We start from the raw sequence: 18,517 nt of genomic DNA, 5'->3' as shown, positions 1-18,517 counted from the left end.
ACTTCTGAAACCCAAATCAGACGTAAATTTTCGCCAGGTTTGATGTGTGTGCAAAGTTTTGTGAGTTTTCGGGAATGTTTAGGTCCTCTAAAATGCGATTCACTTTGGAGAAGAATAATAATAATTAAAGCTGCAAGCAGCGATGAACGGGCCCTCGCACACGGGCTCACCGCCGACCGGTGGCTTTAGGAACACAGCAAATGGAGGGTAGTATGCTTTTAATACAGTAAAAATATGAGAAATATGTCAAAGTCACTTAAATGTGCCAAATTTCCTGCTGCCAGCTGGTGGCGCTATGCCTATAACTGATTATTGGCATGTAGATGTGTTCAGGCCACCACTTTCATCAAACATATGAAGTTTGGTGCAGATTGACCTTGGTATGTTTGAGTTAGTGAAAGATATGATATATCCTGCTGCCAACAGGTGGCGCTATGATAATATCTGAATATTGGCCTTTAGGTGTCTTCAGGCCAGGACTCTTACCAAACCTGTGAAGTTTGAGGCAGATCGGACATTTTATGGCTGAGTTATAACAACTTCTATGTCCATGGCGAAACATCAAACTTTGTCACGCCGCCACAGACACGCCCTTTAACGAAAACTCAAGATCTTCGCAATTTAACATCTCTAAGGCCTCTAGATCAGACTGACCAAATATAATGTTGATATCATTAAATCTCTAGGAGGAGTTTGATACAAGTCATTTCCTGTTGCCAACAGGTGGCGCTGTGATTATAATAGAATATTGGCCTTCAGATGTGTTCAGGCCAGGACTCTAATCTAATATGTGAAGTTTGAGGCAAATCGGACATTTTATGGCTGAGTTATAACAAGTTTTATATCCATGGCGAGACCTCGAAATTTGTCAGGCCGCCACGGACACGCCCTTTACCTAAAACTCAAGATCTTCACAATTTAACATCGCTACGGCCTTTATATTAGACTGACCGATTTTGGTGTTGATCTGAATAAATCTCTAGGAGGAGTTGGTTGTAGAGTACAGCATGACACTTCCTGTTGCCTGCAGGTGGCGCTATGACTATAACTGAATATAGGCATGTAGATGTCTTCAGGTCAGGAGTGTTATCACACATGTGAAGTTTGGGACAGATAGGACATTGTATGCCTGAGTTATAGCAACTTCCTTTTTCATGGCGAAACATCGAAATTTGCGAGGCCGCCACGGACACGCCCTCCGATGAAAACTCTAGATCTTCACAATTTAACGTCACAAAGGGCTTTAGACTAGACTCGGCAAATTTGGCGTTGATCCGAATAAATCTGTAGGAGGAGTTCGTTCAAGTACGACACCTGAAAAAGGCAAAAATGACACAAATTTTGTTGAGAATATTAATATTAACCGACTTCCTGTTGGGTTCCGGATTTTGCTCCAAGAGGCTTTTTTGTAGGTTTTGGTGTGTTACATGTGTGTACCGATTTCCGTGCATGGACGTGAATCACAGCTGAAAGCGCACACCGCTGAACGTCTAAAGGTGGCGCTGTCGAGCCATTTTGCCACACCCAATTCTGAAACCCAAATCAGACGTAAATTTTCGCCAGGTTTGATGTGTGTGCAAAGTTTTGTGAGTTTTCGGGAATGTTTAGGTCCTCTAAAATGCGATTCACTTTGGAGAAGAAGAAGAATAATAATAATAATTAAAGCTGCAAGCAGCGATGAACGGGCCCTCGCACACGGGCTCACCGCCGACCGGTGGCTTTAGGAACACAGCAAACGGTGGGCAGTATGCTTTTAATACAGTAAATGTAGGAAAAATAGATCAAAGTCACTTAAATGTGCCAAACTTCCTGCTGCCAGCTGGTGGCGCTATGCCTATAACTGATTATTGGCATGTAGATGTGTTCAGGCCAGCACTTTGATCAAACATATGAAGTTTGGTGCAGATTGACCTTGGTATGTGTGAGTTAGTGCAAGATATGATATATCCTGCTGCCAATAGGTGGCGCTATAATAATATCTGTATATTGGCCTTTAGATGTCTTCAGGCCAGGACTTTTACCAAACATGTGAAGTTTGAGGCAGATCGGACATTTTATGGCTGAGTTATAACAACTTTTTTGTCCATGGCGAAACATCAAACTTTGTCAGGCCGCCATGGACACGCCCTTTAACGAAAACTCAAGATCTTCACAATTTAACATCTCTAAGGCCTCAAGATCAGACTGACCAAATATAATGTTGATATCATTAAATCTCTAGGAGGAGTTTGGTACAAGTCATTTCCTATTGCCAACAGGTGGCGCTGTGATTATAATAGAATATAGGCCTTCAGATTGGTTCAGGCCAGGACTCTTATCGAACATGTGAAGTTTGAGGCAAATCGGATATTTTATGGCTGAGTTATAACAAGTTTTATATCCATGGCGAGACCACGAAATTTGCCAGGTCGCCACGGACACACCCTTCAACGAAAACTCAAGATCTTCGCAATTTAACATCATTAAGGCCTTTATATTAGACTGACCGATTTTGGTGTTGATCTGATTAAATCTTTTGGAGGAGTTTGTTGCAGAGTACAGCATGACACTTCCTGGTGCCAGCAGGTGGCGCTATGAGTAAAACTGAATATGGACATGTAGATGTCATCAGGTCAGGAGTGTAATCACACATGTGAAGTTTGGGGCAGATCGGGCATTTTATGCCTGAGTTATAGCAACTTCCTTTTTCATGGCGAAGCATCGAAATTTGCCAGGCCGCCACGGACACGCCCTCCGATGAAAACTCTAGATCTTCGCAATTTAACGTCACAAAGGGCTTTAGATTAGACTCACCAAATTTGCCGTTGATCCGAATAAATCTCTAGGAGGAGTTCGTTCAAGTATGACGCCTGAAAATGGCAAAAATTACACAAATTTTGCTAAGAAAATTAAAAATAACCGACTTCCTGTTGGGTGTCAAATTTTGCTCCAAGAGGCTTTTTTGTAGGTATTGGTGAGCTAGATGTGTGTACTGATTTTCGTGCATGTACGTGAATCACAACTGAAAGCGCACACCGCGGAACGTGTAAAGGTGGCGCTATCGAGCCATTTTGCCACACCCACTTCTGCAACCCATATCAGACGTAAATTTTCGCCAGGTCTGATGTGTGTGCGAAGTTTCATGAGTTTTCGGGTATGTCTAAGCCCTCAAAAATGCGATTCATTTTGGAGAAGAATAATAATAATAATAATAATAAACGAAGCAGATCCAATAGGGTCCTCACACCATCGGTGCTCGGGCCCTAATAAACGAAGCAGATCCAATAGGGTCCTCACACCATCGGTGCTCGGGCCCTAATAATAAACGAAGCAGATCCAATAGGGTCCTCACACCATCGGTGCTCGGGCCCTAATAATAATAATAAACGGAGCAGATTCAATAGGGTCCTCACACCATCGGTGCTCGGGCCCTAATAATTAAAGCTGCGAGCAGCGATGAACGGGCCCTCGCACCTGGGCTCACCGCCGACCGGTGGCTTCAGGAAATCAGCAAACGGTGGGCAGTATGCTTTTAATACAGTAAATGTAGAAAAAATATGTCATAAGTCATTTAAATGTGCCAAACTTGCCACTGCCAGATGGTGGCGCTATGCCTATAACTGATTATTGGCATGTAGATGTGTTCAGGCCAGCACTATTATCAAACATATGAAGTTTGGTGCAGACTGACCTTGGTATGTTTGAGTTAGTGAAATATATGAGATATCCTGCTGCCAACAGGTGGTGCTATGATAATATCTGAATATTGGTCTTTAGGTGTCTTCAGGCCAGGACTCTTACCAAACCTGTGAATTTTGTGGCAGATCAGACATTTTCAGGCTAAGTTATAACCACTTCTATGTCTATGCAGAAACATCAAACTTTGTCAGGCCACCCCGCACATGCCCTTTAATGAAAACTCAAGATCTTCACAATTTAACATCTCTAAGGCCTCAAGATCAGACTGACCAAATATAATGTTGATTTAATTAAATGCAATCAATGCAAGGACTTCAGATAGATGCCAACTGTGAACCAGTATGCTACAAATAAGAACATGTAATTCATGATGATAGCAAAATGTTATTATTGCTTCCTCTATATCCACCACTTCTGCTTAAATGTCATTGTTACCTATCTTTACAATTTTTGTATAATATATTTTTGTATAAAATCAATTGTTGTCATAACTAAGAATCAATAAGGAAGACGGTGCCCAGTTGGCACATGCATTCACAGTAACCATCTGCTAGTTTGGATTTTAAGTTTACAGAATTAAAAGGGTTACACTTTAAAATCAACACACAGACACATACACACAAAATATAAAATGTTGCCATCCAGTTTCATTTGTTAAAATTAACTATATCAGTTAACATGACCAATAAATAAATAGCATTTATTAATGTTAATTAATATTAAGCTAAGAAAAAGTATTCATATAAAGTTTATGTACTGTGAATTAACATGAACATGAACACAGTTCATGTGGGTGTACAGCAATACACAATAAAGTGCTCTATAAACGCTCCATTCTTTCAAAATATCTTTAAAAATCAAGTTGAGTATTTTAACGGGGTGATATATATATTTATAACTGTTCTTAAAATTATGGTTTTCAGATGTTTTGAAGAGATAACAGTAACGTTTGTTTTGTTGTCAAAGTTTGTCTTAATTTTTTATTATTATTATTTTATATTCAATAAATAACACTATGTAAATATTGTCTATCAATGAAGATAAATTGATCATGCTAAAAAGTTGTATTTTTTTAAATCTTTTGCTATGTGACTGAATAGGACAAGTTCATGGTACAGTTAAGTACAAAATAAATAAAAAACAACAACTGCAAAATACGAACAATGAAAGACTTAGTGACCCTTTATATTTTCTCAAAATATCAGACTCTCAAAGATCAGACATATTTATGTAATTACACTACATACAGTATGTGCATTATGTTCAAAGATGGTCTGTAGAATGGCTCTCTACTCTGTCACCCTCTCTGCCTCTCACCCCTCCCCCCTGCAATAATGAGCTTCTCTGTGCCTGACTGAACGCACACACATACTGTAGAGACATTCACCAGAGTGACAGCAGGTTTCTGAGTTATCTTTTTAATTTTCTTTAATTCATTGAAGCTTGTATAAAATTTATATTTCCAGCACTTGCTCAGAATGATTAGATCTCTGTGTGAAAAAAGTTTTAAAGAGTTTGGATGCTGCACTTTAAAGATATAAAAAATTAGGGTTATGTTTTTTACTACATCTTTAAAAAATCACCATGTCAACACCGTTCGAGATATCCAAAATCCGCTCGCAATTTAACATCTTCAGAATCTTCTCTTCATGTTAAAAAAGTTTGGTGTGAACAGCTGGTTGTTCTTAGGAGTAGTGTGAATTTGTTTACTACCTGATTTTTCAAAAAATCCACCTTTAAATCAAAATAGCCGGCTTTCTGTTGGTCTTAGCTAATGAGTTTGATTTAGAAAGTTGTCCAGATTGATGAGAACAATATAAGTACAGAGTTTGGTGACTGTAGGAAAAACTAACCCCCCAACTTTTGTCAAAAGATGGCGCTATAGAGTGCCTGCTCCACGCCCATTTATGACCTTTTGCCAGTGTCTAACTATCATTAATATTGATGTGTGTGTTGAGTTTCATGAAATTCTAAGCATGTTATCTGCCTCGAAAAGACAGGAATGTAATTTTAAAGTTTGACACGTTGCCATGGCAACAGCATTTGATTTATCATCGACCCCTTTACATATTCTTATCGGCCGTGTTTTGACATGATTTTGATGAAGTTTAAAGAAAATCGAGTAAAATTAAGAGGCTGATTTCAAAGCATTTTGAAAATGACACGTTTCCTGCTGCCAGTTGGTGGCGCTATAACTTTGACTCATAATAGTCACATTTATGGAATCGGCATCATACAACGAACAAACTGGTGAAGTTTCATCAGAATCAGGCAATGTGTGCAACAGTTATTAGACACTTCCTGTTTCTCATTTCTCGCCATAACTTTGTCGCCTTGCCACGGCCAAACCGTTCGAGATATCAAAAATCTCCTCGCAATTTAGCGTCCCCAATGTCTTGAGATCATGCTGACCGAGTTTGGTGACAATCCCATGGAATTCCTGGGAGGAGTACGTTAAATTCCAGAGCATGCGCTTTTTAAACAGCCCTAAATATCTCACTTCCTGTTGTGTGGAGCCCATGACATAGAGTACAAAAGTTGTTCAGCTCGATGAGTTCTATATGTGTACCGAGTTTCATATCAATACGCGCAAGTATGTGTGCGCAGTACATCAAGTTTTCAAACTGTGTTCCAGGGGGCGCTGTAGAGGCCCTGAACCACGCCCGGGTCCCAGCCTCTGTGGCGTCCGGACGACGGCAGATTCCGACGTGTGTGCAAATTTTCAAGAGTTTTTGAGTATGTTAAGGCCCCCAAAAGTGCCCCAACGGTTGAAAAAAAATAAAAAAAAAAAAAAAAAAAAAAAAAAAACAAATAAGAATCCTTAGAAGAACAATAGGGCCTTCGCCCTTTTGGGCTCGGGCCCTAATAATAATAATAAACGGAGCAGATTCAATAGGGTCCTCACACCATCGGTGCTCGGGCCCTAATTAAAGCTGCAAGCAGCGATGAACGGGCCCTCGCACCCGGGCTCACCGCCGACCGGTGGCTTTAGGAACACAGCAAACGGTGGGCATTATGCTTTTAAAACAGTAAATGTAGGAAAAATAGATCAAAGTCACTTAAATGTGCCAAACTTCCTGCTGCCAGCTGGTGGCGCTATGCCTGTAACTGATTATTGACATGTAGATGTGTTCAGGCCAGCACTTTCATCAAACATATGAAGTCTGGTGCAGATTGACCTTGGTATGTTTAAGTTAGTGCAAGATATGATATATCCTGCTGTCAATAGGTGGCGCTATGATAATATCTGAATATTGGCCTTAAGATGTCTTCAGGCCAGGACTCTTATCAAACATGTGAAGTTTGAGGCAGATTGGACATTTTATGGCTGAGTTATAACAACTTCTATGTCCATGACCAAACATCAAACTTTGTCAGGCCACCACGGACATGCCCTTCAACGAAAACTCAAGATCTTCGCAATTTAACATCACTAAAGCCTTTTTATTAGACTGACCGATTTTAGTGTTGATCTGTATAAATCTCTTGGAGGAGTTTGTTGTAGAGTACAGCATGACACTTCCTGTTGCCAGCAGGTGGCGCTATGACTATAACTGAATATGGGAATGTAGATGTCTTCAGGTCAGGAGTGTTATCACACATGTGAAGTTTGGGACAGATCGGACATTGTATGCCTGAGTTATAGAAACTTCCTTTTTCATGGCGAAACATCGAAATTTGCGAGACCGCTATGGACACGCCCTCCAATGAAAACTCTAGATCTTTGCAATTTAACGTCACAAAGTGCTTTAGATTACACTCAGCAAATTTGGCGTTAATCCGGATAAATCTCTAGGAGGAGTTCGTTCAAGTACGAGGCCTGAAAATGGCAAAAATGACAAAATTTGCTGAGAAAAAAATAACCGACTTCCTGTTGGGTGTCAAATTTTGCTCCAAGAGGCTTTTTGTAGGTATTGGACCCTATTTTAAATAGTTACCATGTTTTATGGTCTACAAGCATTTTTAAATATTATTTTAATAGTCTATAAGCATCTGTGAAATAATTATAAACAAATATATTGAAAATAAATACATATTAACTTAGTTGACTTTTTGGCCTTTTTGTATTTGTTTCTCATTCTAATTAAGTGAACTGAGCAGTATAGTGTCATACTTATAAGATACTTTGTTCTATCAGTGAGAGTGTATATATGTATTTAAATCACATAATTTTTCCTTAAAAGATAAAAAAAAATATTTTAATGCTCTTTAAGCACCTATACAAAATAATTATGTAAAATTACACTGACAGTACAGTACATATCAACTGATTCTATGGATTATTGTCATTCTTATACACTGACAATGAGCTAAATAGCATTAGAGGTCAAACGATTCCTTATCTTATGAGGACCTCTAGTGTTCATCCCTGGTATTAGAGCTTTAATCTGACGAATTTATTTGACACTTTTTAATGTTTTTGGGGCCTCTGAGCATGATAACATTTTGAAACTACACGTATTTCCTAAGAATTTCTTGTTCTTTATATGTAAAAAGTTTTGATGAGTAAGAATAATGCAATTTAAAGATATATGAAAATAACTCTTCATCTTTTTTATTGTTACTTTCATAAATCACCACATCAACACCGTTCAAGATATCCCAAAGCCGTTCACAATATAGGGAACATTTTCCCTATATTCTGAGGATGATGATAAGAACATGTAATTCATGATGATAACAAAATGTTATTATTGCTTGCTTTACGTCCACCACTTCTGTTTAAATGTCATCGTTACCTATCTGTTCCATTTGTGTGTGGACATTGCTTTGCAGGTGACTCCTGTTATAAGACATCACTCTTAAGCGCTACATAACTAAGAATCAATTAGGAAAACGGTGCCCAGTTGGCACATGCATTCACAGTAACCCTCTGCCAGTTTGGATTTAAAGTTTACAGAAATGAAAGGGTTACATTTTTAAATCAACACACAGACAAATACACACTAAATATACAACTTTACCATCCAGTTTCATTTGTTAACATTGTTAACATGAACAATAATAAAAAGCATTTATTAATGTTAATTAATATTAACCTAAAAAAGTACTCATATATTGTTTAAAGGTAAATTAGTATCTTTTAACATAGTGTATGTACTGTGAATTAACATGAACATGAACACAGTTCATGTGGGTATACAACAATAAACAATAAAGTGCTCAATAAACGCTTCATTCTTTCAAAATATCTTTAAAAATCAAGTTGGGTATTGTAATGGGGCGATATATAAATATAACTCATCTTAAAATGGTACAATTTTCAGATGTTTTGAACAGATAACAGCAAAGTTTGTTTTGTTGTCAAAGTTTGTCTTGAAATTGTTAGTGTTTTTTTTTATTGAATCAAAAATTTTAATTATGAAAATAAATGTCTATCAATGAAGATAAATCGCTCATGCTAAAAAGCTGTATTTTTCTTAATCTTTTGCTATGTGACTGAATAGGACAAGTTCATGGTACAGTTCAGTAAAAAATAAATAAAAAACAACAACTGCAATATACAAAGAATGAAAGAGTTCGTGACCCTTTATATTTTCTCAAAGATCAGACTCTCAAAGTTCAGACTTATTTATGCAGATTAAACTACAGCAATGTGCATCTCCTCAAAGATGGTCTTAAGCAAAACAGCATGTTCCACTGGTCTCTCTCCCTTTCACCCCTCCCCCTTCAGTCACTCTTAGTGTCAACACAGACTGTCAGCCCAGTGACAACAGTTTACTGATTTCTTTTTTTAATTTTCTTTAATTCATAGAAGCTTGAATAACTATGATATTACCAGCACTTGCTCATAATGATTAGATCTCTGTGTGAAAAAAGTTTTAAAGAGTTTGGATGCTGCACTTTAAAGATATAAAAAATTAGGGTTATGTTTTTTAAAAAATCACCACGTCAACACCGTTCAAGATATCCCAAATCCGCTCGCAATTTAACATCTTCAGAATCTTCTCTTCATGTTAAAAAAGTTTGGTGTGAATACCTTGTTATTCTTAGAAGGAGTGTGAATTTGTTTACAGCCTGATTTTTCAAAAAATCCACATTCAAATCAAAATAGCCGGCTTCCTGTTGGTCTTAGCTAATGAGTTTGATTTAGAAAGTTGTCCAGATTGATGAGAACAATATATGTACAGAGTTTGGTGACTGTAGGAAAAACTAACCCCCCAACTTTTGTCAAAAGATGGCGCTATAGAGTGCCTGCTCCACGCCCATTTATGACCTTTTGCCAGTGTCTAAATATCATTAATATTGATGTGTGTGTTGAGTTTCATGAAATTCTAAACATGTTATCTGCTTCGAAAAGACAGGAATCTAATTTTAAAGTTTAACACGTTGCCATGGCAACAGCATTTGATTTATCATCGTACCCTTTACATATTCTTATCGGCCGTGTTTTGACATTATTTTGATGAAGTTTGAAGAAAATCAAGTAAAATTAAGAGGCTGATTTCAACGCATTTTGAAAATGACACGCTTTCTGCTACCAGTTGGTGGCGCTATAACTTTGACTCATAATAGTCACATTTATGGAATCGGCATCATACAACGAACAATCTGGTGAAGTTTCATCAGAATCAGGCAATGTGTGCAACAGTTATTAGACACTTCCTGTTTCTCATTTCTCGCCATAACTTTGTCGCCTTGCCACGGCCAAACCGTTCGAGATATCAAAAATCCCCTCGCAATTTAGCGTCCCCAATGTCTTGAGATCATGCTGACCGAGTTTGGTGACAATCGTATAGAAATCCTGGGAGGAGTACGTTAAATTCCAGAGCATGCGCTTTTTAAACAGCCCTAAATATCTCACTTCCTGTTGCGTTAAGAAAATGACATAGAGTACAAAAGTTGTTCAGCTCAATGAGTTCTATATGTGTACCGAGTTTCATATGTGTACGTTCAAGTATGTGTGCTATATGGCCCTAAAAATTCCAGGGGGCGCTGTAGAGTCCCCTTGCCACGCCCCGGTACCAGCCTCTGTGACGTCCTGATGGCCGCAGATTCCGACATGTGTGCAAATTTTCAAGAGTTTTTGAGCATGTTAAGACCCCCTTAAGTGCCCGGAAGGTTAACAAAAAATAAAAAAAAAAAAAATAAGAATCCTTAGGAAAACAAGAGGGCCTTCGCCCATTCTGGGCTCGGGCCCTAATAATAATAATAATAAACGAAGCAGATCCAATAGGGTCCTCACACCATCGGTGCTCGGGCCCTAATAATAATAATAATAATAATAATAAACGAAGCAGATCCAATAGGGTCCTCACACCATCGGTGCTCGGGCCCTAATAATAATAATAATAAACGGAGCAGATTCAATAGGGTCCTCACACCATCGGTGCTCGGGCCCTAATTAAAGCTGCGAGCAGCGATGAACGGGCCCTCGCACCTGGGCTCACCGCCGACCGGTGGCTTCAGGAAATCAGCAAACGGTGGGCAGTATGCTTTTAAAACAGTAAATATAGAAAAAATATGTCATAAGTCATTTAAATGTGCCAAACTTGCCGCTGCCAGATGGTGGCGCTATGCCTATAACTGATTATTGGCATGTAGATGTGTTCAGGCCAGCACTATTATCAAACATATGAAGTTTGGTGCAGATTGACCTTGGTATGTTTGAGTTAGTGAAAGATATGATATATCCTGCTGCCAACAGGTGGCGCTATGATAATATCTGAATATTGGTCTTTAGGTGTCTTCAGGCCAGGACTCTTACCAAACCTGTGAATTTTGTGGCAGATCAGACATTTTATGGCTAAGTTATAACAACTCAATGAAAACTCAAGATCTTCACAATTTAACATCTCTAAGGCCTCAAGATCAGACTAACCAAATATAATGTTGATTTAATTAAATGCAATCAATGCAAGGACTTCAGATAATGCCAACTGTGAACCAATATGCAAAATTTTCCCTATACTCTGATGATGATAATAAGAACATGATTCATGATGATAACAAAATGTTATTATTGCTTGCTTTACGTCCATCACTTCTGCTTAAATGTCATTGTTACCTATCTGTACAAGTTTTGTGTGGATATTGCTTTGCAGGTGACTCCTCCTGTTATAAGACATCACTCTTAAGCGCTACATAACTAAGAATCAATAAGGAAGACGGTGCCCAGTTGGCACATGCATTCACAGTAACCCTCTGCTTGGATTTTAAGTTTACAGAATTGAAAGGGTTAGACTTTAAAATCAACACACAGACACATACACACAAAATATAAAATGTTGCCATCCAGTTTCATTTGTTAAAATTAACTATATTAGTTAACATGACCAATAAATAAATAGCATTTATTAATGTTAATTAATATTAAGCTAAAAGAAGTATTCATATAAAGTTTAAAATTATGGTTTTCAGATGTTTTGAAGAGATAACAGTAACGTTTGTTTTGTTGTCAAAGTTTGTCTTAATTTTTTATTATTATTATTTTATATTCAATAAATAACACTATGTAAATATTGTCTATCAATGAAGATAAATTGATCATGCTAAAAAGTTGTATTTTTTTTTAATCTTTTGCTATGTGACTGAATAGGACAAATTCATGGTACAGTTAAGTAAAAAATAAATAAAAAACAACAACTGCAAAATACGAACAATGAAAGACTTAGTGACCCTTTATATTTTCTCAAAATATCAGACTCTCAAAGATCAGACATATTTATGTAATTACACTACATACAGTATGTGCATTTTGTTCAAAGATGGTCTGTAGGATGGCTCTCTACTCTGTCACCCTCTCTGCCTCTCACCCCTCCCCCCTGCAATAATGAGCTTCTCTGTGCCTGACTGAACGCACACACATACTGTAGAGACATTCACCAGAGTGACAGCAGGTTTCTGAGTTATTTTTTTAATTTTCTTTAATTCATTGAAGCTTGTATAAAATTTATATTTCCAGCACTTGCTCAGAATGATTAGATCTCTGTGTGAAAAAAGTTTTAAAGAGTTTGGATGCTGCACTTTAAAGATATAAAAAATTAGGGTTATGTTTTTTACTACATCTTTAAAAAATCACCACGTCAACACCGTTCGAGATATCCAAAATCTGCTCGCAATTTAACATCTTCAGAATCTTCTCTTCATGTTAAAAAAGTTTGGTGTGAACAGCTGGTTGTTCTTAGGAGTAGTGTGAATTTGTTTACTACCTGATTTTTCAAAAAATCCACCTTCAAATCAAAATATCCGGCTTTCTGTTGGTCTTAGCTAATGAGTTTGATTTAGAAAGTTGTCCAGATTGATGAGAACAATATAAGTACAGAGTTTGGTGACTGTAGGAAAAACTAACCCCCCAACTTTTGTCAAAAGATGGCGCTATAGAGTGCCTGCTCCACGCCCATTTATGACCTTTTGCCAGTGTCTAACTATCATTAATATTGATGTGTGTGTTGAGTTTCATGAAATTCTAAGCATGTTATCTGCCTCGAAAAGACAGGAATGTAATTTTAAAGTTTGACACGTTGCCATGGCAACAGCATTTGTTTTATCATCGACCCCTTTACATATTCTTATCGGCCGTGTTTTGACATGATTTTGATGAAGTTTAAAGAAAATCGAGTAAAATTAAGAGGCTGATTTCAAAGCATTTTGAAAATGACACGTTTCCTGCTGCCAGTTGGTGGCGCTATAACTTTGACTCATAATAGTCACATTTATGGAATCGGCATCATACGACGAACAAACTGGTGAAGTTTCATCAGAATCAGGCAATGTGTGCAACAGTTATTAGACACTTCCTGTTTCTCATTTCTCGCCATAACTTTGTCGCCTTGCCACGGCCAAACCGTTCGAGATATCAAAAATCTCCTCGCAATTTAGCGTCCCCAATGTGTTGAGATCATGCTGACCGAGTTTGGTGACAATCCCATGGAATTCCTGGGAGGAGTACGTTAAATTCCAGAGCATGCGCTTTTTAAACAGCCCTAAATATCTCACTTCCTGTTGCGTGGAGCCCATGACATAGAGTACAAAAGTTGTTCAGCTCGATGAGTTCTATATGTGTACCGAGTTTCATATCAATACGCGCAAGTATGTGTGCGCAGTACATCAAGTTTTCAAACTGTGTTCCAGGGGGCGCTGTAGAGGCCCTGAACCACGCCCGGGTCCCAGCCTCTGTGGCGTCCGGACGACGGCAGATTCCGACGTGTGTGCAAATTTTCAAGAGTTTTTGAGTATGTTAAGGCCCCCAAAAGTGCCCCAACGGTTGAAAAAAAAACAAAATAAAAAAACAAAAAAAAAAAAAAACAAATAAGAATCCTTAGAAGAACAATAGGGCCTTCGCCCTTTTGGGCTCGGGCCCTAATAAACGGAGCAATTCCAATAGGGTCCTCGCACTGTAGTGCTCGGGCCCTAATAAATGATTAATATGCTTTTAGTATAAAATGTTTTCTAAGCTTAACCCTTCAAGGTGGAGTTATAAAAATGCTACTCATTTTTTGTTACTCTGGGGGGAAATATACAGTAGTCAACATTTGAAGTGGATCAAAACCTTTCATCAGATTTGTCCTAAAACCAAAAAAAAATACCCGTTCTTATCTTAGAACAACTTTGAACTTTTTTGATCCACTTCAAATGTTGACTACTGTGTATTTATGTTTTACACAAATATAAGGAATTAAAAGGGCAGGCCCATCGCAAGTCGTTTTAGCATGTACAGTTTTGGTTTAACTATAGTTACAATTGTATTTTGATGAGACTTAATTATAATTTGACTAGTCAGAGTAATAAATAAAGATATCTGCAATTATAATTGGACTAATAAGAAATCTGATTAGAGATCTGTAAATACTAGTTTTGACTAGACAATTAAATTGGAAGATATCTGCTTCTAGTCAAATCTGCTGTTGTTTGACGTGGGACTAACCCTGCGTCCCAGTGTGCATACTATCCACCCTATCCGCCTTAAATAGTATTGAAAATTATAAATATCACAATGTTTTATTAACAAGGTTCGGGAGGAGCACGATCAGATAATCAACCAATTCGGCACAGGTGTAATTCGTTTACCCAATCATCCAAACCAGCACAACACGTATATAACCAGACCGACTTCTTACCTCGGTCCTGTGATAGTTTATTGGCATCCCTCCTCCTCCCCAAATCCCCACTTCTAATCTGTTTTTTTTTTTCCCATACCAGGGATAGGGGGAGTTCTCTGGGTTCGGCCTGGATTCCGGGCCCGGAGCCCTCCCCCACGACAGCACGCCAAAATATGCTTTCTACATGCTCAAGCAGATTAGATGTAAGGGCGAACTCGTGAAACAATTTAGGATGGATAGAGAGGTGCAGGCCTCATTTGCTCATTTCCCCACACCAGAGCTTCTCCTCTGCCTAATGTGTAGAACTGCTAACACCAGTCAAAAAGGTGAAGGCTGATTTTAAAAAGATTAACGTTACAAGATAATAAAAGTTTAACTGGCATTCACATGTTCTGATGACATTGATTAGTACCTTACATTGTGTGTAGATTAAGTGTTCTCGCATATCTTATGTCACTTTTACATGTGCACCAGCTTTAAAATTAACCAAAGATGCAGAAACTTTATTATACAATTCTGAGACAAAACGGCAGAAGACAACCATTTCCAAGGTACAATTGGTTAATAAAATGTTTAAGGTGGTGCTTAACAATGGTGTATTTGCATAAACATTTTATATATCTGTAAAGGAATTTTGACTACATTGAAATTTCTCCCAAGGTTAATATCTCCAAGAAAAGATCTTCCTGGTCACAAGTCAGATTGAGATAACCATAATTAAATTGCAGATAAGGAATATGCCTATTTCAAGTTTATTTTGAACAGAAATAAATCCATATAACAATTATATTTAACTGTTGTGGGAAATTTAAGAATCTGTTAAAGATTTGTTAATCCTACGTTCTGACATAGCACATGAAAAACTAAAGTGAAGTGCATTTAGCATTTATGGTAAATATGCTGACATCAGACAAATTATTCTCTCAAGCAAATTTTGTAGCGAGACGTTCCTGCCAGTTCCTGTTCTCTTATCGTATGTCAAATGAGCCAGATTACTGAGACTGTCACCTTTTGTTTGTAATGGCTCTTGGTACTTCTGCCCCACTCTCTGAGTGATTATGATGATTGGATTATGACTGGTAAAATGTGGCAGGTCGCTATACCCGAATACTTCATTTGCATGCTTTGTTTAAGGTCGTCACCCAAGTGCTTTGTCTCCATTTCTAAGCACTGCCCCCCAAATGTATATAATCTATCTGCCTTAGTTAGTTAGTTTTGATGACTGCAGCGCTACACAGCGCATTCTCAATAAAGAACTCTGCTGAAGATACTCAAGAGTCTCCTGGTCTTCGCTTCTGAGTTTCCAACACTATGATAACAGTGTACATTGCCTACCCAAATTTAAATGCTGTCTTTTCTTGATTCCTGACACACAATTCATGAAACAATTCACCACTTTTTCACAACTATAAACACATTCTCATAACAAACAAACTTGTACAAACTTCCATGTCAAAATCAAATACTCCAGTCAAAAACCCTTACTTCTATCAATATAAAACTTTGGCCTCAGATGACAAAACCTACAAAAGACAACAACTCTGCCCAGTGAACACTAGTGAGATCAATTCAGAACACAACATCCTATTGGGATTCGGGAATTATTTGACAGCTCAATGTCTTAATATACAACATAAATGAAAAAATGCAGAAAGAATAATATACAAGTTTTATGAAACATTAATTTTCATTACAACTGATCTTACAGTAGATGAAGTAGACGATCTTACAAGTAAAGTTCAATAACAAAAGAACTAAATATGAAATAGGTATGTAACATAATACAGTATAGGCTACTGTTGATTACATACATAAATAAATTGGCCAAATTTCATTACAGTAGTATTTAGTACTAAATCACTTGGTCTTCTGACAAAACACTTTCTTTACGCAGTTGTCTTTCAGCTTTTTCTCCAGGGCTAGGGTGCATTTTCAAAGTAGTCACCTGTGGTCCTTTTCATACTATTCTGAGATTCTGGCTGGTGTGTCATCAGTTTTACTACTGAATGCTTAGTTATGGATAATTGTGTGTTATTTGAGTTCATACTGATACACTATAGAGCAGAGTTGTGGACTCGAGACCCATATTTGATGACTTAATGACTTGATTTGTCATAATCAAAGAAGACTTGCGACTCGAATTAAGACTTTGACAGCAATGACTCGAGACTTTGACCTAAACCCTGTGACTCGGCTTTATGGTCTCACTGATTGTTTCTTGTTTTTATTTAACACTTGTATAGATTATAACTATTGTTTTATATGTACTTTTCCACTTCACTGTATGTACAGTGCCTTGCAAAAGTATTCATACCCCTTCAGTTTTTTTTTTTTTTCACATTTTGTTTTGTTGCAGCATTATGTTAAACTGCTTTAAATTAGCTTTTCCTCACATCAATTTACACTCCATACACCATAATAATGACAAAGCAAAAAACAGATTTGCAAATTTTACAAATTTATTAAAAATAAAACACTGAAATAAGTAGATTGCATAAGTATTCATCCCCTTAACTCAGTACATAGTTGAAGCACCTTTACAGCCTCAAGTCTTTTTGGGTCTGATGTGACAACTTTGCACATCTGCATTTTCTAGAGTCCTAGTTGTTTCAATCGTCTTCCATTATGGATAATGCTTCTGTCAACCTTCAGTGCAGCAGATTTTCTGAACTCTTCCCTAGATCATTGCCTTAACGCAAGTCACCTTTATTTATATAGCGCTTTTAACAATACAGATTGTGTCAAAGCAACTGCACAGTATTTAAACAGCACAATAGTGTGTAAGTAACTATTATTGAAAATAATCAATTTTCAGTTAAAGGCAGTTCATCAATGAATTCAGTGAAATCATCATCCAGTTCAGTTGAAATAGTATTCGATATCGCTGGAAAGTGTCCCCAACTAAGCTAGCCAGAGGCGACAGCGGCAAGGAACCAAAACTCCACAGGTGACAGAAATGGAGAAAAAAAAACCTTGGGAGAAACCAGGCTCAGTCGGGGGACCAGTTCTCCTCTGGCCAGACGAAACCAGCAGTTTGTACCAATGTCAGATTGTAGAGTGTCAGACCACTCCAAGTCTGTCACTGAGCTCTACAGGCAGCTATCTTAAACTCAGGACTTGGTTTTTGCTCTGATATGCATTTCCAGCCGTTAGACCTTTTCTGAGAGGTGTGTGCCTTTCTAAATCAGACTCATTCAAATTAATTTGCCACAGTTTAACTCCACTCCAAGTGTAGGAACATCTAGAAGCAATATGAATGCTCCTGAGCTAAATTTCCAGTGTCCCAGAAAAGGGTATGAATACTTATGCAACGGGATCTTTTCAGTTTTTTTTTATTTTTAATAAATTTGCACAGATGCTAAAAACCTATTTTCTGCCTTGCCATTATGGAGTAGGGAGTGTAGATTGATGTGGGAAAAAAAGTAATTTAAAGTAATTTAACATAAGGCAGCAACATAACAAAATGTGGGGGGAAAAAATGAAGGCGTATGAATAATTTTGCAAGGCACTGTATCTCTGCCCAATTAACATTCTGTATCAATGTATCAAGTACCATAAAATGTTTTGTAAACACTGTAAATAATACCCAGCAATCATGTCAGTAAAGCTCTGTCTATTTCAGTAGGTGGTGATAAATGAACGTCTGTAATACAGATTAGCAAGTATTGAAATATTTGCCTCAACTGATTCATTAAAATCAATAAATTCTTAACAAATGAAACAGTGGACTTAAAATAAATTATTCATTCAATTAGGCCTATATTTGTTCACAAACAGTGATTATTATATATTTTATA

General features: G+C 37.5%; 1 protein-coding gene across 1 annotated transcript in view; it reads right to left on the bottom strand.

Annotated features, from left to right (window-relative positions):
* The window catches only part of LOC141302108 (uncharacterized), a 98,174-nt gene that overhangs the window by 77,776 nt on the left and 1,881 nt on the right, over positions 1-18,517 (bottom strand). The window lies entirely within an intron of this gene.

Source organism: Garra rufa, chromosome 25, assembly GCF_049309525.1.
Source record: "Garra rufa chromosome 25, GarRuf1.0, whole genome shotgun sequence".
NCBI classification, from domain to species: domain Eukaryota; kingdom Metazoa; phylum Chordata; class Actinopteri; order Cypriniformes; family Cyprinidae; genus Garra; species Garra rufa.
The sequence above is the reverse complement of the archived record's forward strand: the minus strand, read 5'-3'. Positions and strand labels throughout refer to the sequence as shown.